General features: G+C 36.2%; 1 long non-coding RNA gene across 9 annotated transcripts in view; it reads right to left on the reverse strand.

Moving 5' to 3' along the window:
* Positions 1 to 25,057, reverse strand: part of LOC141386167 (uncharacterized) — a 180,337-nt gene that overhangs the window by 40,042 nt on the left and 115,238 nt on the right. For 8 of the 9 annotated variants that reach the window (XR_015493092.1, XR_015493098.1, XR_015493095.1 and 5 more), the window contains 2 exons: positions 8,091 to 8,166; positions 172 to 287 (listed from right to left, as the gene is read on the reverse strand). This is a non-coding gene — a long non-coding RNA (uncharacterized LOC141386167). The remainder of the gene's footprint in view (positions 1 to 171; positions 288 to 8,090; positions 8,167 to 25,057) is intronic. The other variant, XR_015493099.1, reaches the window with a different exon arrangement.

Here is a 25,057-nt window from a genome sequence, read left to right on the forward strand (position 1 = left end):
AAATATGGAATGGTCCTTTTCTGGAATATTATGGTCCACTGCAAATAAATAAATAAATAAATATTTGTAAAAAATAATAATAACTAAATAATAATAAACATTTTCTACATTTTTTTTTTATTAAAACAAGAAGCATTTTTAGAGACAAAAAAAGTCACATCATTCCCTAACCTTCCTGCTTACTGTGAGCCATGCCAGGGGGCTGAAGTATGATGATGATACGCTAAACATCTCTGTAATCCCACTTCTGACGGCCAAGTCAAATTAAATAATCACTGGCCGGGTTCCTGGAGAAAAAGGGTGAGTGTTAGTATTATTATAACCACTACTACTAATAATAATAATACAAAAATAAATAAATAAATAAAAAATAAATAAACAACAACAACAACCACAATAATAATAATAATAATAATAATTATAATAATAATAATAAATTACTAATACTACTACTACTACTACTACTACTACTACTACTAATAATAATAATAATAATAATAATAATAACAATAACAACAATAATAGTAAAATTAATTATTATTATTATTATGATTATTATTATTATTATTATTATTATTATTATTCTACTACTACTACTACTAATACTACTAATACTACTACTAATAATAATATCAATGTTAATAAAATAAATTATTATTATTATTATTATTATTATCATCATCATTATCATCATCATCATCATAATGTCACCACACGTCCTGCAGCTTCTCCTACCGCAGCAAATACTCATTGGCTTATTGACTTATTTGCATGTCTTTTGTGCGATGTTTAAGTTTTGTGCATAAATTTAATTTGGATCTTTGGATGGAAACATAGCTAGTGTTATAAAGTGACTAGAATATTCAGGATTATTTGGCTTTACAGTGAGTCTCGCAATGCTCTCTCTCTCTCTCTCTCTCTCTCTCTCTCTCTCTCTCTCCCTCTTTCAGATTAGTAAAGGATAAAACACTGTCCTTGTCTTCTCATCTTCCTCTCCTCCAGCCCAGGGCATGATGGCACATATTATCTCCTATTAACTAATCACCCAATCAGAAACAGAAAACAGTCCCCAGGGTGCAGAGTCTTGCTGACGTAAATCCGGAGTGACAATATGGCTGATCTGAACAGTTGAGGGAAAGCGGAGCCTCGTTAAGATCCTGCTGCGCGCGAAGTCGTCCCTTTCCTCCGGGGATTCAGTCAGCGATTATTTCATTTGACTTGGCCGTCAGAACCGGGATTACAGAGATGTTTAGAGTGTCATCATCACACTTCAGCCCCCTGGCATGGCTCACATTAAGCAGGACAGTAAGGGAATGATGGGACTGGCATCATCTCATTTCTCCATGGAAAGTGACCTTGTTTCTTCATCCAAACAAAATGCTTCTTGATTTATTATTTCAATAAAACAAGTAGAAAAAATTTACTGTACTGTTTGTTTTAAATTGATATATTTATTAAAATCATACTTTAGTCAATGAACATTTAGAAATTGGAAGATTACACATTTTAATTAATGTAAAATATTGTTAGAAAAAATACAAACTACAAAATTTCAACAATTTCAACTTTTTTGTGTGTTTTAAATTTTGCTCTTTTTAAAATTTGTATTTAATACTTTTCCCTAACATATGCATTTGGGTGTACTAATTTTGGATTATTTTCATCTTTTTTGTTAAATTACCTCCGGATTTGGCTTCGATACTGATTAATCGAATGTACACTCACCACCCACTTTATTAGGTACACCTTACTAGGACAAGGTTGGATCACATTTTGCCCTCAGAACTGCCTCAATCCTTTGTGTCATAGATTCAACAAGGTAGTGGAAATTTTGGTCCATATTGATATGATTGAGCAGATTTGTAGGCTGCACTTCCAAGGTGCTTTATTGGATTGAGAACTGGTCACTGTGGAGGCCATTTGAGTACAGTGAACTCATTGTCATGTTCTAGAAACCAGTCTGAGATTATTCATGCTTTATGACATGGTTTGTGTAGAGAGACAGAGACAGAGAGAGAGAGAGAGAGAGAGAGAGAGAGAGAGAGAGAGAGAGAGAGAGAGAGAGAGAGAGAGAGAGAGAGAGAGAGAGAGAGAGAGAGAGAGGGTCTGGACTGGACTGCAGTTGGCAACTTTTGGCAAGGACAGAAGCTGGTGTCAAGAACGTTTGCCGCTCTCGCAGAGCAGTGCTAATGGGAGAGGCTGAGGGTCATCTGTGCCCATTTTTAACCCCTGATGGATGATCCCTTTCAAGGAACAAAAGATCTGGAGTCGCTTTTTCTGCACTGGATGAGAATTGCCTTGTATTTTAGGGGTGGCACTTATACTGTTTCGAGTGTCTCTTTGAGTCTATAGAAGGTAAAATGAGTCCTTTGTGTAGGGAATTGCAAGAAATAAATAATAATTATAATGAAAAGAAGTCACTGTCAGTTATACATCAAATGTTATAAATCATTATAAAGTGAATGATTTCAACTTCAAAAGCAGTTTGTTTGAGGAATAATTAAGAAGTTTTGGCTGTTTAGTTTCATATTATTATTATTATTATTATTATTATTATTATTATTACTTCTACTACTATTATTTACTCATTCATTCATTCATTTTCTTTTTGGCTTAGTCCCTAAATTCATCACGGGTTGCCACAGCAGAATGAACTGCCAACTTATCCAGCATATGTTTTAAGCAGCGGATGCTCTTCCAGCCGCAACCAAACACTGGGAAACAACTATTCACTCTTCATTGCATTCACACTTATACACTATGGACAATTTAGCTTATTCAATTTTCAGTACCACATGTCTTTGGACTGTGGGGGAAACTCGGAGGAAACCCATACCAACACAGGGAGAACATTCAAACTCCATACAAAACTGCCAACTGACCCAGCCGAGGCTCAAACCAGTGACCTTGTTGCTGTGAGGCGATCGTGTTACCCACTGTGCCACCATGATGCCCATTATTATTATTGTCATTGTTATTATTATTATTATTATTATTATTATTGTCTAAAATAGTCCAAAAAAATAAAATAAATAAAAATAAATAAATAAATATGGGCGGCTGGTGTCTCAGTGGTTAGCACTGTCACCTCACAGCAAGAAGTTTGCTGTTTCGAGCCTCGACTGGGTCAGTTGGCGTTTCTATGAGGAGTTTGCATGGTCTCTTAATGTTCCGGTTTCCTTCGGCTGCTCTGGTTTCCCCCACAGTTCAAACAGATGAGCTATAGATGAATTGAGTCAACTAAATTGGCAGTAGTGTATGTGTGTGAATGTGAGAGTTTATGGGTGTTTCCCAGTACTGGGTTGTGGCTGGACGGGCATCCACTGTGTAAAACATACGCTGAATAAGTTGGCAGTTCATTCCGCTGTAGTGACTCCTAAAGAATAAACTGACTAAGACGAAGGAAAATAAATGGATAAATAATTAAATTATTAAATAAATAAACATTTCTACTTGGATTTTTAATTTATTAAATCAAGAACCATTTTTTATACAAGTAAAAATATTGATTACTTTTTAGAAATAAGTCAATTGTGTGTGTTTTTTTTTCTTCTTAAAACCACTAAAATAATGTCAACGAAGTAAGCTAAATAAACCAACCCAGGCTCATTCTGAAAACGAAGTCCTGTGGACATTTCTGGAGACCGCGAAATACGTCATGGGAGTTATGTATTTTTGCAGTTTTTGTTTATGCGAATTCACTAGAGGCCGCTGTCACATTTCTGATATGCGTGCTGTTCTTGCATGAACCCACCAGAGGCCGCTGTCGATTGACCGTCTGTCTGACTGAATGATTGACTGGGCAACCAGCTCACCCACCCTCCTCCTTCCCTGAACCCAACAAATTGACCTGCCCACCTGCTTACTTCCCTAAACCCAACCAACAATTTACAAAACCCTTCCAGAAAAGCCCTCGTCTGATTTTTAACTCATTTTCCAATTTTACCACATTCTCGTCCTGTTATAAACTTGTTCACTTTTTTTTTAGATTCTGTTTTTGTCAGCGGGAAAGCCCGCCACACGTAGGTAAGCGGTCGAAAAGGAACGGCGTCATACCGCCCCATAGCGTTCGTTTAAAAAATTAAATGAAGCCAAACGTACCTCCGGCTACATAATTCGTGGCCTCCAGAAACATCCACGGGACTATGTTTTCAGAAAGATCTTAGGTTGAGATAAACCTGTTTTTGGTTTGAAATAATACATTTTACTTAACTCACTGACAGATAATTGTTTTAAGGAATAAAATCACTTAATTCTGAATTATAATTTTAGAAAACAAAATAATATCATGTGTGGAGTTTGCATGTTCTCCCTGCGTTCGCGTGGGTTTCCTCCGGGTGCTCCAGTTTCCCCCACAGTCCAAAGACATGCGGTACAGGTGAATTCGGTAGGCTAAATTGTCTGTGGTGTATGAGTGTGTGTGTGTGGATATTTCCAAGAGATGGGTGGCTGGAAGGGCATCTTCTGCATAAAAACATGCTGAATAAGTTGCCGGTTCATTCCGCTGCGGCAACCCTGTATTAATAAAAGGACTAAGCCGACAAGAAAATAAATGAATGAACGAAAACAATATACATTTTTTACTCGTCTAGAAAACGTTTCTTGATTTTTTTCTTGTACTAGAAACATGATAAAAAGGTTATGCCTTGCAGTGTGCCTGTTGTTTATTTTAGATTTAAATACAGATTATGATGTTAGATATGATGCAATACATCCCATATGAGCAATATTTATCATGACATTTGTAATGGATAATAAAGGCTATATAAAGTCAAATCAAAACTATTCGCCTTTCTGTGAATGAGTTTTTATTTTTCAGATATTTCCCAAATGATGTTTAACAGCAAGGAATTTTTCACAGTGTTTTCTATAATATATATTTCCTTCATAGAAAGTCTTATTAGTTTTCTTTTAGCTAGAATACAAGCAGTTTTAAATATTTATAGAACCATTGTAAGATCATTGTTGTTAGCCCCCTTAGCAATATTTCTTTTCGATTGTCTAATAACTTGCCTAAATAACCTCGTTAACCCTTTAAACAGCGCTTTAAGCGCATGTGCTGTCATCATGGCAAAAATAAAATAAAACAGCTATTACAAATTAGCTATTAAAATTATTAGAAAACATAAAAAAATACAAATTATACAAAGGGACTAATAATTCAGGATGGCTAATAATGCTAACTAATAGCACCACAAAGGAAAGTCATCAAGTTTTGAAATGTCTCAAGTCTCCATGAATGATTCCCTTAATTTGCTGTAAGACTGTAAGAAAGGAACACTTGAGGTGAATTAGGACACAATAGAGTTCATAAGGACAGACATTTGTCACACTGCCAGCTGTAATAAATCTTCCCCAAGTGCTTGTTTGTATCTAACAAAAGACACCGGGCACACATCTGATGAGGGAGAGTAAATATTCATTCAGAACAGACCGGTGTCTTTGTGTTTTGGAGAAGATGAAAAACAATGGCCTGGTACACAGAGGGAAGGGGGCAAGACACAGACAGTCCAAAAAGAAAAGGGCTGCATACATAATACGATTAGTGATGGGACAACAGCCGGACCAGCGGGACACAAGCAGAAATGACATGTAATCCAGGATCCAGCGGCTGGTCGCGGGGAAAACAACACATCCCAGGCACATCCTGAGCGCGCGCCGGATCCGTGACCTTGTGCGCAAGAGCTGACGCAAATCACTGCTTTATAGCAAACGCTCTATCGATTCTTGTGAGTTTTATTGGGAAAGATATGGATATAAATAAAAAGGTGTAAAAATGTGAGTGGAATACTTTAAAGAAAGAAATACAGTAAAGGGATGGACAGGTATATATACTTGCGTGGATATATATCATGGATGGTTATTGTGAGGATGAATTGTGCCTGCTGAGAGAGCTATTTATGTGCATTTGGCTGAAATGGAGAAACTGATTCACTCAAAGAATTATGCAAACCGGTCAGTGGTGTAAAAACAAGGATGTGGAAACTGCACAAATGGACAGAACATTGTATGTCATCTTAGATACTGTACACTGATTTTAATCTAACTTTTTTATTTGTTCTAGTAAGTCTCAAATTCACAAAATATGCATTTATTTATTAAATAAACTTTGAATGATGATGATGATGAGGATGATTATTATTATTATTATTATTATTATTATTATTATTATTATTCATTCATTTTCTTTTCTGCTTATTCCCTTTATTAATCTGGGGTCGCCACAGCAGAATGAACAACCAACTTATTTAATGCAGCGGATGCCCTTCCAACTGTAAACTATCGCTGGGAAATATCCATACACACTCATACACTATGGATAATTTAGCCTACCCAATTCACCTGTACAACATTTATTTGGACTGTGGTATTGTAATAATAATAATAATAATAATAATAATAATAATAATAATAATAATAATAATAATAATAATAATAATAATAATAATAATAATATTAAATAATAATAATAATTATTATTATTATTATTATTATTAACATCAAATATTATTTATTTATGTATTTATTTCTTTAAAAAGTGCTGCCTTCAAAATCTTGAAAATAAGCAAAATGAACGCATGCATGGATGAATGGATAAATGGATGGAGGAATGGAATAAAAGGTGGTTGAAAAAGTAGAAAAATATAACAATAAACAGAATGACAAAGATCAATGACTTAATGGATAGAGAGATGGAGGGATGGATGGATGGATGGATGGATGGATGGATGGATGATGGATGGATGGATGGATGGATGGATGGATGGATGGATGGATGGATGGATGATGGATGGATCGATGGATGGATGGACGGATGATATATGGATGGATGAAATGAAATGTTGGTTGATGCATAGAAAACTGTTATAAAAATAGACATAAAGATTGATGGCTTAATGAATAGAGAGATGGATGGATGGATGGATGGATGGATGGATGGATGGACGAAGGGACGGACGGATGGATGGATGGATGGATGGATGGATGGATGGATGGATGGATGGATGGATGGATGGACGGACGGACAAATAGATGGATGGATGGATGAAGGTATAGATAGATGGATGGATGATGGATGGATGGGACAAAATGTTGATTGAAGAATAGAGAAATGTTTTAACATTAGACAGAATGGCAGAAAGATTGATTGCTTAATGGATAGAGATGGATGGATGGATGGATGGATGGATGGATGGATAGAAAAAAAAGTTGATTGAAGAATAGAGAAATGTTATAACAATATACATAAAGGCAGAATGATTGATGGCTTAATGGATAGTGAGATGGATGGATGGATGGATGGATGGATGGATGGATGGATGGATGATATGTGGCTAGATGAATGATGCATGAATGGATTGATGAAATTAAATGTTGGTTGATGAAAAGATAAATGTTATAATAATAGACAGAATGAAAGAAAAATTGATGGCTAGATGGATGGATGGATGGATGGATGGATGGATGGATTGATGGATGGAATAGAATGTTAGTTAAACAATTGAGAAATGGTATGACAATAGACAGAATGACAAAGACTGAAGGCTTAATGAATAGAGAGATGAATGGATAAATGGATAAATGGATGGAATAAATGGTGGTTGAAAAATGGAGAAATATAGCAATAAACAGAATGACAAAGATCAATGACTTATTGGATAGAGAGATGAATGGATGGATAAATTGATGGCTAAATGGAATAAAATGTCGGTTGAAGAATAGACAAATGTTATAACAATAGACAGAAAGACAGAAATATTGATGGCTTAATGGATGAATGGATGGATGGATGGATGGATGAATGGAATGGAATGTTGGTTGAAAAATAGATAAATGTTATAACAATAGACAGGATGACAGCAAGATCGATGGATTACTGGATGAATGGATGAATCTTTTAATTTTACAATATAAGGCATGCAGATTTAATACCCTCAAATAATACATAAATTGTTGCATTAACAAATCAAACATCTCTCTTTAATAAACCATAATTGGCACACGCTTTCAATAGAAGTGAATTTCATTTTGTCTTCAGTGAGTAACATGTGCATAGTAACATGTAAAAGAAAACAGCTGAACATACTCACAGTGAAGCACAACAATAGCACACTGGATTGTGGTTTTCTTGCTGAAGCTGTGCACCGGCTGTGACAGCTCAAGTGTCTGTAGAGAGAGAGCAAAACAAAATGCCGGTTCATAAAGTAGAGGCAGGAGTTGCTTCACAAAGCAGGTAAATTATGTACATGGGTTAAACTTGTGCAGCCTTGGGTTTAACAAACTCAGCAACCTCCCAAACACACTGGATATTTCCAGATCTTGTTGAAGGAAAGCATTGCAAGCCGACATTTTTATTAAAAAAATAAAGGGTCCAAAGGGGAATTTTCAAAGCAATGCCATTAAAGAACCATATTCTGGGTGCCATTTACCAAACATCTCTAAAAAAGAACCATATTTATTTTATGGTGAATGTTTTAACAATTTAGAGAAACACGGTTTCCCCCTTTCGCTACACCCTTTTTCAAAATGAAAAAGATTAAAAGGCTCTCAAAGGCATCTTCTTGGAGTTATAAGTGGAAATGATCTTATTTATTATTTTTTTTAATTCAGCAATGAAATCTGTCATCATTTATCAACCTTTACTTGCTCAAAACTATATGAGTTTCTTTTTCAACACAAAAGGAGACACAATAAACCAAAATTTAATTTTAAATATATATTTTTAAAATAATATTTAATAATAATTTAATATATTATTAATATTTAATAATCTAAAACATTATCCTGTGAGCCATTTTTTCTCAAACTTTTTTTTAAACATTTATCTAAACGTGTTAGTGAGCATCTCATTTGTCAAGATGATCCATCCAGTTAACAGGGGTGGCATATCAAGATGTGATTAGACAGCATGATTATTGCACGGTTGTGCCTTAGGCTGGCCAAACTAAAAGGACACTTTAAAAAGTGGAGTTTTATCACACAGCACAATGTCACAGATGCCAGCATTTTCTTGAGAGGCCATTCTTTTGGCATGCTGACAGCAAGAATGTCCATCAAAGCTGTTGCCTGTAGATTAAATGTTCATTTCTCTACCATAAGCTGTCTCCAAAGCCTTTTCAGGGAATTTACAGTACATTCAATTAGCCTAACAACCGTAGACCATGTCTAAATACACTATCACAGGACCTCCATGTCCAGCATCTTCAATATCAAAATCATCTGAGATTAGCTGTGTAGTAATATAAAGTCAATGGGCCCTATCATACACCCGGCGCAATGTGGTGCAAGGTGCGGCGCAATAGTCTTTTGCTAGTTTTAGCTTGGCACAAGAGTCGTTTTGAGGCGTTGCGCTACGCTGTTTAAATAGCAAATGCATCAGCGCTCATATGTGCGCCCATAGACGTTCTGGTCTAAAAAGAAAGGCGTTCTGAGGTGCGTTTCTATTTTGAGAAACTAAAATAGATTTTTCATTAGACCAAAACAATGTTCAATAAAAAAAAAGGTCAGGAGAGGGGTTTCTTCAATGTCAAAAATATTATTTTATTAGATACAAATGAATAATTCGAGGACAGAGCTCTGGGTTACGTTACCCCAATGCAAAACAATAATTACATTCAGGAGGTTCACAACAAACTTACATTGTCCTGACTCCAGCATACACAACTGAAATTAACAGGTGGAGTTTTGGTGTGACGTCACTCTGCAGTCCTTTGGCTCTTGTACCCAAACATACTTAGTTAGTATCGTAAGCAGTACTCTTTCATTGTTTAAAGACATACCTTAGACAAAAAGATTTTACAGTACGTTAATATCACTACAATATTACAGGCTAAAAGATCCGCTGTGAATGCTGCTCCCCCAGTGTAAACATGTAAACACCTTTGTGGCGAGGGGGCGTGGCCGAGAGCCGTGGGAACGGAGTGAGGCCACCGCATAAGTGGATACACCTGCGGTGCGCACCTGCCTCGGATCCCACGGAAGGAGCTCTGGACAATAAAAGGAGGAACGATGGCAGAGGAAGCCGAGAGAGGACCGGGCCCGGACATATTTTACTTTTGCTTTCAGTTAGACGGCAGTCTCCGTGAGGAGCTGCCTTCCGTTTGTTTTGGTTTAGACGGCAGTCTCCGTTAGGAGCTGCCGTCACTTTTATTAATAAATAATTTAAAACTGCGTCGGTTTTCCGCCTCCTTCCCGGCGGCCAAAGGGCCGTGAACTTCATTACAACCTTAATCAAACTATTACCAACAGGATTGTCTATACACCAGGTAGGCAGCATCAGAAAGCTGTGTGTATAGACTGTTACCGAAAGGATAGTCTATACACACAGCTTTCTGATGCTACCTACCGAGTGCATCTAAGTTACTGAGAAATGCAGAGTTTTTTTATTTTTTTATTTTATGCAATACGGCGTGCGGTATCAAACATTCCATTAAAACTACACTCTTCCGGCAGTTCCTGAATGAAAGAGAAAGTGCCAAACTGCAGGTAAAGTAGACAAATTAATAATTTGGCAAATAATTCAATTACTGATATCTATGTAAACACAGTCACACATAGTATGGCCAGCCTAAGGCACACCTGTGCAATATTCATGCATTCTAAGCAGCATCTTGTTATGCCACACCTGGGAGTTGGAAGAATTATTTCAGCAAATGAAAGTGCTCACTAACACATATTTAGACAAATATGTTAACAATATTTAAAAGAAATAAGCCTTTTGTTTACATAGAAATAAGTTTAACATCTTTGAATTCAGCTTACGAAAAAAAAATGCTAAAACAAAAGTATTGCTTTTATATTTGTTCTGATTGTATTTGGGTATTGATGTATTATTGGAGTAAATGCATTTTTCAAAACATCTTTGTTCATTTATTCATTCATTTTCTTGTCGGCTTAGTCCCTTTATTAATCTGGGGTCGCCACAGCAGAATGAACCGCCAACTTATGCAGCAAGTTTTTACGCCCTTCCAGCCGCAACCCATCTCTGGGAAACATTCACATACACTCATTCACGTACACTTATTCACACACACACACACTCATACACTACGAACAATTTAGCCTACCCAATTCACCTGTACGGCATGTCTTTGGACTGTGGGGGAAACCGGAGCACCCGGAGAGAAACCCACACGAACGCAGGGAGAACATGCAAACTCCACACAGAAATGCCAACTGAGCCGAGGCTCGAACCAGCGACCTTCTTGCTGTGAGGCGAACGTGCTACCCACTGCGCCACTGCATCGCCATCTTTGTACATGTTTAACAGAAAAAAAAACACAAATAAGTAAAGGCTGAGGAAATGATGGCAGAAATGTCATTCTAGGTTACCTATCCCTTTAAATTTGGATGCGGACACATATGAAATGTTTTTGCTAGGATACATGATTTCAGACTTCTTTATAGAACTGCCTGAAAAACCACTCATGCGAGTGCAAAAACGATTTCCGTTTGCCCAATTTGAAGGGTAATAGAAACACAGCTCTTGTGACTATATCAGACCCTTCAAGCTGCAACTGTACTGTATAAGTTATTGATGCATATCACTTTGAGACAGGTCGTCCAGCCAATTAAAATGTGCGCTCTGTGCACAACACATCCTGCAGGTAGGAAATATCTAATGACTGAGCGCTCAGCATGTGAACCTGTAAACATCACTGATCCACAGCAGACAGAAATGGATCATACGTATCCTAAGGGAAAACACCTCCCGTTTAAGGCTTGTGAAAAGTGACGACATCTGATTATTTAGTAATACTTGTTGTATTTAACAATGTCCAGGCTTTTTTGCTGACTCTATTGATTTCTTTTCAATACAGAGGAATGTTTTTATGCACTGCAAATTGCACTAACCAGTGCTGAGAGGCTCACGGCTAGCTGAGAACATGATGAAATTAGCCAAAATGTGTAATAAATGAGCACTCGAGGGACAATGGATGTTCAGGACTTTATGAATGACAGCCGTGTTTGAGAAATATAACAGTGCAGTTCTATGGATGCAGCCTCAGGAAACACTAGCATCCTCGCAAAACATTAACTAATGCGCCCAACTAATAACTGTCCTTATTTGTGCATAAATGTCCACTCGTGAATTTTTGCATCTGGCAGGTCATTTGTTGCATAGCAACAGCTGAGGTCTTTGAATAACAACCATATTAAACCCCGCTGCTGAACAACACTGAAAAACACCAAAGCAAGTGTAGCGTTTTGTATTATTTCACAAACTGCTGTACGCTGTGTTGTGGCTGATATTTGTTCCATCTTGGTTCATCAGCTATTAGGTGCCCTTCATTATCATTTCTGTCTATTTTTATTTACTTGTTACTAAATCAGATATACATCGGCCACTTTAATAGGCACATTAATGTAATGTTTTTATTGTTATTAGCAGTATTATTTATCATATGCATATTTATATTTGTTTTAATAAAAACAAGTTTGGATTTGTCCATTTGTCGGGTTTTGGAGATGTATGCATCTCCATGTGGGCCATAAGAATAGGACATGTGTTTGGATGTAACTCAGGTTTTTGACCACACTTCTTTATTATTGTTTATTTATTAATTTGCTGGAAATTAGAACTGAATTTAGAAATAGTTTTGAAACAAATCTTTGTGCCTAACAAACGGAATTAAATATGTTGGCTAATGGATGTCTTCCGTGGAGTGTGTAAAACACAGTTTCCTCATTCACGAAAGTAAAGAGTAAAAGTAAAGTAAAAAGAAAGTAAAGAGACCGAATGGAGGAGACTCGTTCTTTATCCTCACCCAGATGGTCTGTTTAACTCAGGGGTGCTCAACCCTGTTCCTGGAGATCTACCTTCCTGCAGATTTCAGGTCCAACCCTTATCAAATACACCTGAGTTAATTAACTAGGAACTGAACAGTACTTGATAATTACAGGCAGGTGTGTTTGTTCAGGGTTGGAGCTGAAATTTGCAGGAAAGTAGATCTCCAGGAACAGGGTTGAGCACCCCTGGTTTAACTGTTTTCCCGCTAGTGAATCCTTCAGTTTTCCACTTACAAAGTCTGCCATGTAAATATACTAAATGCGCCATGGCGTGATGCAACTGACTTTTCAGGGGAATGTGAGAAGAGACTCTGATGGTTTAATGCACAGTATGCTCAAAACACACTCATAACTCATTCATTCTTTTTCTTTTTGGCTTAGTCCCTTATTAATCTGGGGTCGCCAAAGCAAAATGAGCCACCAACTTATCCAGCATATGTTTTTTTTAAGCAGCAGATGCCCTTCCAGCTGCAACCCGTCACTGGGAAACATCTATACACAGTCATTCACACACATACACTACGGACAACTTAGCTTAGCCAATTCACCTATACCGCATGTCTTTGTTTTTGAACTGGATTGACTGCAGCTGGTCCTTTGGACTAGCCCAATTGGATTAGCCCACATTTAATATAAATATCCAGCTTAAAATGTATTCCTTCCTTCCTCCTATCCTCCCCCCTCCTCCTCCTCAATCCTAGGATCGGGCGACACGAGGCTCTGTGACTAGCACTGCTGCCTTACAGCAAGAAGGCCACTGTCCTAACCAAGTCAGCTGGCACTCACTGTGCGGAATTTACATGCTATCTGCCTCTTCGAGTGTGTTTTTGCTAGGTACTCCGGTTTCCTCCCAAAGTTCAAAACACGTGACACAAGTGAATCACAGTAACAGTAACGCATTCATATTGAATTGATTCCTATATTTCAAAATATAGGTAAATAAAGAAAATCGGGGGTCTTTCGAGAACTACCTGATCTCATAGTCTTCCTAATGCTCATTGACCAGGCGGGAGCCTGGGACCCATCTACCCCTAAACTCAGGGTTCTCTCCAGAGACAGCATGCCAAACATGCTACAATAGTCAAGCATTATCTAAGTGTGAACTCTTGAATGCTATTTTAAGTACAGAAAAATATGGTTTGACCTGCAGGGCATGGTCTAACAAGGTTGTGCTTATTCACTTAATGAGTTATGGGTGTGTTTTGAGCATAACGTGCATTAAACCAGTCAGAGTCTCATCTCATATTTCCTTTAATAGCGAGTTGCGTTGCACTATGGTGCATTTGCAATTTACATGATGGACTTTGTAAGTGGAAAAACGGAACACTTTACTAGCTAGAAAACAGTTAAACAGAGCATCTGCAGCACGAGAATAAAGAATGAGCCTCCCCCAATCAGCCTCTTTACTTTTATTCTTTACTTTACTCCTTTACTTTCATAGATAAGGCTATATATTTAATTTCCTTTGCAAAGATTTTTTTCAGAATTATTTCTAATTTCAGATCTAATTTCCAGCAAATGAATAAATGAACAATAATAATAAAGTTTGGTTGAGTTATATCCAAACACACGTCCTACTCTTATTCCCTATATTGTACAAGACCTCAGAGGTGGATCTTGTTTTTATAAAAAAAAAAATAATAAAATATGCATAACAATAATAACTATAATAATAATAATAATAATAATAATAATAATAATAATAATAATAATAATAATAATAATAATGGGCAAAGCAGCAGCGCAGTAGGTAGTGCTGTCGCCTCACAGCAAGAAGGTCGCTGGTTCGAACCTCGGCTCAGTTGGCATTTCTGTGTGGAGTTGCATGTTCGCATGGGTTTCCTCCGGGTGCTCCGGTTTCCCCCACAGTCCAAAGACATGCGGTACAGGTGAATTGGCCAGGATAAATTGTCCGTAGTGTATGAGTGTGTGTGTGGATGTTTCCCAGAGATGGGTTGCAGCTGGAAGAGCATCCGCTGCGTAAAAACTTGCTGGATAAGTTGGCAGTTCATTCCGCTGTGGCGACCCTAGATTAATAAAGGGACTAAGCCGACAAGAAAATGAATGAATGAATAATAATAATAATAATATTAATAATAATAATAACTTTATACAAAAGCAAATTGTCATGAATAAACTGAAAAAAGACCGAGATGAAGAAGGCGTAGAAGTATTGGTTTTTATATTTATGCGGAAAATAAATTTTTTTTTGTAATATTTTAATCCTTTAGAACTAACATGCTCTGTGCTGGACTTTAGACCAGGTTTAGATGGTTTATTGCGCAGTGTTTTTAAGTTCCTCAAAATAGCAATGCACAAACATTGCGCCTTACCACACCTCCTTTCTAGACAGGAACACCCTAATCCAAGTCCACAAAGCAGCATAAATGGATTTACTATTTAAAAAACATTGCACAAAACGAGAAAATTAGGCTTGTGTTGGTCTGAAAATAGCAACAAATTGTGCTAAACACATATTTATTGTGCCGGGTGTATGATAAGGTTCTTAGACTTTATTAAAATAGAGCCCTACATATTATATATTTATTACAGTGATTACACATACACAAAGTTACATATTTTACACGGTTTGCAATGATAAAGCAGTTATATCATTCAAAATTATGAAACCACATTTGGCTTTTAAATGACTGACTTTTTAGTCAAACGAGGGTGAAAAATTGTGTCAGAAATGCTCTTCCTGCCTCTTTAATGTCATGTTGCTGTGAAAAGCATTAAGTGCACACAAAAGTTTCCGGGGCCAATATATTTTCAAAAAAGTAAAGCGTCTTGTCCTTATCATAATACAGCCTTCAGAACATGTGGATTCAGATGAGTGTTTATCAGCTGGCCTGTGTTGGCGTGTGTATTGATTTCAGGGCCACAAGGGTATTCTGAGTACACTACAGCCGCGCGCAAGACGGTGTGTAAAACTCGGAGATCACATAAGTTATGAGAGGCTGGAGATGTTTACGGCGAGCCGTGATAAATGTACATCTGGAGGTGTTTATTTAGTGCTCGATATGAAATGCATGAGGATACCCAGGTGACAGTGACCTCAGAAGTGCTGTTTAGATGTCGGCAGATATTCTGGCTGGAAAGGACTTAGGTCGGAGTTCAAACTATATTATAAACCGGCGCTTAATTAATTCCTCTGAAAGTCACCTTGACTGGATGCAAGGGGAATCTCAATTGGACGTGCGATGTGCACTTTGCAGATACTGACTTTCTGGTTTGTGTTCTGGGTTGGGAATACAGCAGGTTTGGTTTCAGGTGCACATGTAGAAAATCCACATAATTGTGTCTTATAAGCATTTTGGAGTTCTGTGCAACATCACGCAACATGTTGCAACAAGCTAGCCCTGCCAGAAAGTTTAATCTGCATACTAGCACATGAGTATACCAAACAAGATTCCCCCAGAAATGTCGCTCTCCTACAAACCAACAGAACATATTGCAGGAAGTGTGGGCTCATAATTAAAGTCGCAGTCATAACAGCTGTTAAATATGACTGCGCAAGATCTACAAGATGCATAACAATAATGACGCTGATTGAAGTGATCATACCAATAGAAACGAAGTATTTGCTGAATTTAAAGGGACAGTTCATGCAAAACTTACCTCATACTCATCCTTTACTTGTTCCAAACATGTTTGAGTTTTGTTTTTGTAGTAAAAAGAAGTTAGTTTAAAGAAAGCTAGAAAGCTGTTACCATTGACTTTCATAGTATTTGTGCTTCTATGGATGTCAATGGTTACAGGGTTTTAGCTTGCTTCTTGACTTTATTTGTGTTTAAGTCAGGGATCAGAGAATGAAATCCAATACATTTTAAGACCTTTTTTGAGACTGTTCATACAATTTAAGACCTTATCACCGACATTTTAACTTACAGTATATTATATATACTAAATACTGATGGCAAGAAACTAATCCTTAACTAAAACATTATTCATATACTGAATAAAAATGCTAATCCAGCAGGTGGCACTAATAGAACAGCAGAAATAACAGTGTTTCCCTGGTTACTGCAATAAACAAAGCAGTGTGATGTCAAACCTTACAGGACTTTTTAAGGGCTTTAAATTTCTTAAACTTTTATAGACCCCCCAGACACCCCGCAAGAAAAAAAAAAAAACTCAAACAGACTTGGAACAAGTGAACGTGAGTAAATAGTAAGTACATTTGGATCCAAACTATGCCTTTAAACAAGTGTCTAACAGAAAGTTTTTGTTTTACCAAAAAGTATTTGCATATACTGTAAGCAAACATTACACAAAAACACACTATCGCTTCAACTATTATTGTTCTAAAGATCTTGCTTTTGACATTCAGATTGTTTATTCTAAAAAACTAGATATTTTGTTTGACATTAATCACTTTTTAAAGGGGAGGAAACAATCTATGTTAGTGGTTTGGGTGACTATGGAGAATGCCAGCTTTTGGAAATGGATTTCAAATGACTTTTATTGTTGTCATATCAGTTATAGAAATAAGATTTTATGAACATTATGTGTTTATGTGTTAAGTCTATAGGCATGCGTGAGTACTTGACAACATAAACTACATAATTGATTGCAATGATGTATACAAGTAACATTGCAACTACTGCTCATGATTGCAGAATACAGTATTTTTCTACAAAAAACTTTCAAAAACACAAAGGGAAATGACTATTATTCGAAGAGTATTTATTTATTTATTTATTTATTTTTAAGGCTGATGATTTTTTGTTGCTTTTGTGAGATATGCTGAAAAAGTAAAATTAACAAATATATTGTCCTTTTTTAGGACAGAAACAAAATACTACTTGTATATAGAGTGAGCATGAAATTTGGAAAATAATGCTGAAATTGTTAAGATAGTTTACAAGAAAACAATTTATATACTGTATAATGCCTATTATATAATATCATATTACCTATTTTTATATACTATACATGTACTGTATAATATCTTTTATATAATATCATATTATATTGGTAATAGATGAACTGTTGATTTGTTGGGATAAGACAATATATACAACTATTGGAATATCTTAAATCTAAAGTTAAGAAAAAAAAAAAAAAAAATATATATATATATATATATATATATATATATATATATATATATATATATATATATATATATATGTAAATATATATACTATAATACAGTATATATATATAAATACTGAGAAAAAAATATATAAAATATATATATATATATATATATATATATATATATATATATATATATATATATATATATATATATATATATATATATATATATATATAATAGTCAATAACAGTTCTGTCTGATTCTCGAATCTGATTGGCTGATAGCTGTGTGATATTCTGCAATATCAGAACTTGTACAGCCTCTTCACCCTTCTGTATTACTTAGTGACAGCAGAACAATGAACTCACTACAGTTTGACAAACATTGCGGCTGTTGGACAACATAATGTACTCTTAAGGCTTTTTTTAGACAAGAATGAAGTTGTTTAGATTGCAACTTCGCAGTTTATTTATAAGGATATTGGCGTTTTATGCCACTCAGCCTTAAAATCCTAAAATGTGAGCAAAATTACCTGTTATGTCATCACTTTACGCTAGAGAATCATTCAAACACTAGCTCTAAAGTGACGTTGGTGAAGTAGCAATGGTTTCTGGTGTTCTGATGTCAGCTGCAGATGTGAATGAGTGGCAGAAGAAAGTAGATCCTAATACAAAAGGATTTTTAGACTCTCCATGTTTTATTTTCTTTTTTATATACTCGATTATGTGGTCGAACTGTTGTATAAACCCAATATCACACTCGTAGCAGTGCGATATGGCAATATATCGTCACTGGAGGGACACTAAGGCACTCTATCTGTGGCTTCGTACCGAAGCACGCCTCTCACCATGCCGATATACTTATTGTACATTATTGTAAAATACATCAATGTATTTTTGGCTATTGCCAAAAGACCATCACAAAACTGGTTATGGTCCACATTTAAGATACATTAACAGCCTTTATTTATGAAGTTTTTAAAGCTTTTGATCATAGAAAATACAAACAAAAAAGTGATATTTTAAGCCATATGGTGCTTCATCCAGTTGGCACTTGCATAAAGTACTAATTACATAATCTATCTTTATAGTTGTGGTTTGTTAATATTAACACTGGCCCTTTCACCTGCCTTCCCCTGTGCTTCGGTAAACTCTCTCCGATTCCCTAAATGCTGTGATTTACAATCAGACAGAATGAGTAATACCCAAAGAACGATGAAATGAAAAGCTACAGATTAGGGTCATTGCATAACGTAATTTCACTGAAGAGAAGCTACTCGTCTCATTCATTTTGTGCCTTTGTGGTGGCCGCACTGCCATTAATATCGCCCAATAAATAGCATTTAAAGAAGCTTCCATATTTATTTATTTCCTTTATGATTTGAGACCTTTTGATGATTAATCTGTATTATGGAGCCCGAGACGTATTACCTGCTTAATTAATTCAATGTGTGACACATTAATCTTTCTTTCTCCGCCCAGACCCCTTCCACAGCAGAGAAGACGTGTGGGCGCTTTTGTTGCAGAGTCTCTTTTTCTGTGGCTCTATTGTCGGCCAGCATTTAATCACAGCCAGAGTTTGATTATTGCCACAAATTCTAAACTTCAGCAAGATGTTTTTCGGGTGCTAAATTTAGAACATAAATAACCAATCGCAGGATGTACGGTTAAGCTTGCAAACTTAAGAGCCAATCAGAAGCATTTAGATTAGTCACTGCTGAATTCTGCAGCCTTCTTTCATCAGATAAACAGAGTGGACATGTACTGTGAGTAACATAATTTCAGAGCTTTTACAGTGGTTTATGGTAAAAGTTCAAAAGTCAAGCTGGAATATATGTTTTGTCTCAAAAATAAACGCTACATCTCAAGTTGATGTTGATGGCCCTCAAAGGGATGGTTCACCCAAAAATCTAAATTTACTCACTATTTATTAATCCTCAAATGGTTCTAAACCTTTCATTCATCTGTTAAACACAAAAGAAGATGTACTGAAAAAAAGCTGAAACCCTGTAACCATTGATTTTTCTATAATAGGTTACACCATAGAAGTCAATGATTACAGCATTTGTATCATATTTATATTATACCTAATTTTGCATTTAACAGAATAAAGAAACTTATACAGGTTTGAAACAAGTAAAAGGGGAGTAAATGATGATAGAATTTTCATTTTTGGGTGAACTATTCCTTTAACCAGCTAAACAGACTATGCTTGTGAGAAGCCATTGAAGACCATAGACTGGCTTTATGCAAATACATTATGCAAAAAAAGAAGAATCAGTAGAATCAGAATCAGTTCTTTGTTTTACTGCATAGCTTTTGTTAAGCACTTTGATTCTTAAAGAGATCAACCAAAAAAGTTTACCCAAAATTGAAAACAACCTCATTATTTCTCTCCCTTAACAAACCAATCAACCAACCAAAACCAGCAAACCAACCAACCAACCAATCCAAACAAACCAATTACCAACGAAACCCAGCAAACCAACCAATGAATCCCAATAAGCCAACCAACCAACCAACCAACCAACCAAACAAACAAACCCAACCAATCAACCAAACCCGACAAACCAATTAACCAACCAACAAAACCCAGCAAATGAACCAATTAACCAACCAACCAACCAAACCAAGCAAACCCACAAACTAACTAAACCCAACAAACCAGCCAATCCCAACAAACCAACCAACCAAACCCAACAAACTAAATAAACCCAACAAACCAACCAAAGAACCAAACCCAACAAACCAACCAAACCCAACAAACTAAATAAACCCCAAAAACCAACCAACTAACCAAACCCAACAAACCAACCAACCAACCAAACCCAACAACCCAACCAACCAACGAACCAAACCAACAAACAAACCAAACCCAAAAAACCAACCAACCAACCAAACCCAACAAACCAACCAACCAACTAACCAAACCCAACAAACCAACCAAACAACTAAGCAAACCCAACAAACTAACTAAACCCAACAAACCAACCAACCAACCAACCAATCTCAACAAACCAACCAACCAAACCCAGCAAACTAAATAAACCCAACAAATCAGCCAAAGAATCAAACCCAACAAACTTAATAAACCCAAAAAACCAACCAACTAACCAAACCCAACAAACCAACCAACCAACCAAACCCAACAACCCAACCAACCAACGAACCAAAGCAACAAACAAACCAAACCCAAAAAACCAACCAACCAACCAAACCCAACAAACCAACCAACTAACCAAACCCAACAAACCAACCAAACAACTAAGCAAACCCAACAAACCAACCAAACAACTAAGCAAACCCAACAAACCAACCAAACAACTAACCAAACCCAACAAACCAACCAACCAACCAAACCCAACAACCCAACCAACGAACCAAAGCAACAAACAAACCAAACCCAAAAAAAACAACCAACCAACCAAACCCAACAAACCAACCAAACAACTAACCAAACCCAACAAACCAACCAAACAACTAAGCAAACCCAACAAACCAACCAAACAACTAAGCAAACCCAACAAACCAACCAAACAACTAAGCAAACCCAACAAACCAACTAAACCCAACAAACCAACCAACCAACCAAACCCAACAAACTAACCAACCAACCAAACCCAAGAAACAAACCAACCAACCAAACCTAACAAACCAATCAAACCCAAGAAACCAATTAACCAACCAAACCCAACAGACCAACCAACCAACCAAACAAACCCAACCAACCAACTAATCCCAAATAACCAACCAAAAAAGAAAGCTATTGGTACTGTAGCCTTTTACTTGCATATTTTAGTAGATCACTGCATCATTTAAATATTATTTAATGTTCCACTGAAGAAAAACTGTCACATTCATACATTTAAATAGAATGAGTAAATTATCAAGGGGAAAACATGGGTGAGCCATCCCTTTAGCCTTCAGTGAGCATCTTTAGTTGACGAATATGGCCTGCATTTCATTCATATCCAATATAAGAAAGCAACAAGTTACAGTGTCTAGTCTTGGCTCTATGAATTCCGAGCATGACCCCATTTAATAAAGCACACGTTTATGTCGTTCCGATTGCATGCCTTGCAGCAAAATGTTATGGACAGTGGTAACATTTGCTCAGCCATTATTGCAGTGCTGACAATGTGAGCCGTATCCAAACAGCACACACACACGCACACGCACACGCACACACACACACACACACACAAACAAACATCAGATCACTGGTGGAAAATAAATATGCAGACTTGTAGGAAGAGACGGTCGTTCAATCACCGGGCAATAATGAGTGAATGGGGTGTTATGTTAATGCAATTGATGTTCTATTGTTAGATCCAGTGATTGTGTGGATCGAGGTGTTCGATAACACAGCATTTGGGGAACAATTATTAATCAGAGACTCTCTGTCCCTGCTGATCACACCATAACAATGACATCACCTACTGTATTATATTTCCATCCTTCTGTTTATCTGTATCTGCTATCACAATTTTGTCCAGCAACTCCATTTCATGCTGTATGAACTATACAGATGTGGACAAAATTTTTAGTGTCCCTCAGTTTTGTCCAGGCATGTGTCATTAGTTTGGCTTGTTTAATGCTTTGGGTGAACCATGGTTTAAAAGCAATAGGGATGCTTGGATCGGATATCGGTTCGATACCGCATATTTTTGCTGGATCGGGTATCGGCCAGCTGGTACCGATCCAAATCCGATCTTGTGTGTGCGCTATATTCTGTGTAATTTATAAGACAACAAAAGCCATGAAGGTAGCCTATTATAATACATTAAAAAAGTTGTCATGTAGGCCTACTATATCCCAAATGTTCTGAAGCCATTCTATAGTGTAAGGGTGCAGTAGGTGATTGTCTTCAGAAATATTTTTAGTTGGGCTGGTTGAAAGTCTCCTCACAGTCCATTAGTAATGATTAACCGGTTAAACTCTGTGGCGTCTGTGACGTCATTGACATTTGCATTAAGATTTGAAGGGCTAGCATTGCACCAGACCTCCTTAAGTGGTTTCGTTTGAAAGTTTAAAATCTATATTTTAGGCACATATGCCACTTTGGTTTTTATTCTACTCTACAAAAGTTATTTACACTTAAATACACAGTATTTTGGATACCTGAGCTAGGTATTTTACATTGGTTTATTTTCACATTTTTCATAAGACACATGTACATAGCTCAAATGAAAGCTCTTGCCGGTGCTCATACGGTTCTAGCATTCTTTTTACTCAATTATATTCGCATATCGTTGTCGAATGAATCATGGTGTTTCCATAGCGCAGAAGTGAAAACAATACATTTATGATCACTAAGCAGCCCCAGGTAGCACAGACAGCGGTCATCTCTTACCTTGTGCTGTGTGCTTCAGGGCCATTTCTCCTCTGTTTTTGGGGTGATGTGCATAAGTAATACTTTTATATGTCTGACGTGGTCCAAACACAGTGAATTATGTTTGATCAAACAAAAGAGTTGTGAAATATGAAAATAATGATCGATCCCTGTGGCTTGTATAGCACCGCTCATCAGTTGGAATACAATAACTTTTGCATAGATTATGGTAGAGACTTTTTTTTTTTTCCTATGATTACAGACATGTGCAGGAACTACCAAAATTAACTACGGCAAGCTAGACCACACAGAACCTAAAAGGTACACTTTCAAATTTGAGTTTATAAAAAAAACAAAAAAACAAAAGTGCCTCTTTTTTATGTGTTTATTTTAACAGACAACAGTTATTTTAAACACTTTCAAGTGTATGAAAATTTAAAGAGTTAAAAGCCAACTACCCTAGGCTTCCTTCCTATATTTGTTGTATAATTTCCTTCTTTTCATTCTTCCATTCATTCTTTATTTATTTCCTACCTTCCTTCCGTCTGTCTTTCATTCATTTCTTTCTATGTTTGTTGCTTCATCTTTTTTTCTTTATTTTCTTATTTTTTTGTTTTATTTTTAATTTCTTGTCTACTTTTTTAATCTATTCCTCCATTATATTTGTTGGTTGTTTTTTATTTCTCTTTCCTACTTTCTTATGTCTTTCTTTCTTTCTTTTTTGCTTCTTTCCTTCCTTCCTATCTTCCTATATTTGTTGCTTCATAATTCAATTTTCCTTCTTTTCATCCTTCTTTTTATTCTTTATTTCTTTCCTTCCTTCCTTCCATCCGTCTTTCATTTGTTTCTTCCTGTTTGTTGCTTCATCTTTTTTCTTTATTTTCTTAATTTTTTTTACATTTTATTCTTAATTTCTTGTCTTCTTATTTAATCTATTCCTCCATTATATTTGTTGGTTGTTCTTTCTCTTTCCTACCTTCCTGTTTTTCTTTCTTTCTCTTTGCTTCTTTCCTTCCTTCCTTTCTTCCTTCCTATATTTGTTGCTTCATAATTCAGTTGTAGCTTCTTTTCATCCTTCTTTTAATTCTTTATTTCCTTCCTTCTATCCATCTTTCATTCATTTCTTCCTATGTTTGTTGCTTCATCTTTTTTCTTCTTTATTTTCTTATTTTTTTATTTTATTCTTAATTTCTTTTCTACTTATTTAATCTATTCCTCCATTATATTTGTTGGTTGTTTTTTTATTTCTCTTTCCTACCTTCCTATGTCTTTCTTTCTTTGTTTGTTTGTTTGTTTCTTTCTTTCTTTTTTTCTTTCTTTCTTTTTTGCTGCTTTCCTTCCTTTCTTCCTTCGTTGTGTCATTCCTTCCTTCCTATATTAGTTGCTTTATGATTCAATTTTCCTTCTTTTCATTCTTTATTTCCTTCCTTCCTTCCCTCCGTCTTTCATTGATGTCTTCCCATGTTTGTTGCTTCATCTTTCTTTCTTTATTTTTTATTTTTTTTTAACATTTTATTCTTAATTTCTTGTCTTCTTATTTAATCTAATCCACCATTATATTTGTTGGTTGTTCTCTATTTCTCTTTCCTACCTTCCTCCTTGTCTTTTTTTTCTTTCTTTTTTCCTTCTTTCCTTCTTTCATTCTTTCTTTCTTTTATCCTTACATACTAATACGAAATTATACACTGTGCATAAATTACTGAGATTGTTTACCTGGTCTCTTACCATAACCAGAGACACTATACAGCTCATACCCAAATCTATAAACCCATACTGCAACCCCCCCCCAGATGTCCTTTCCCCTCCTCAATCTATTCCTGGACAAATTTTGTTGGCAAGCACAAAACACAGAGACAGCTGGATGACTCTCTCTGGCCAACTCCAGATGTT

This window comes from Danio rerio, chromosome 6 (assembly GCF_052040795.2).
Source record: "Danio rerio strain M-AB ecotype USA chromosome 6, GRCz13ab, whole genome shotgun sequence".
Lineage (NCBI taxonomy): Eukaryota > Metazoa > Chordata > Actinopteri > Cypriniformes > Danionidae > Danio > Danio rerio.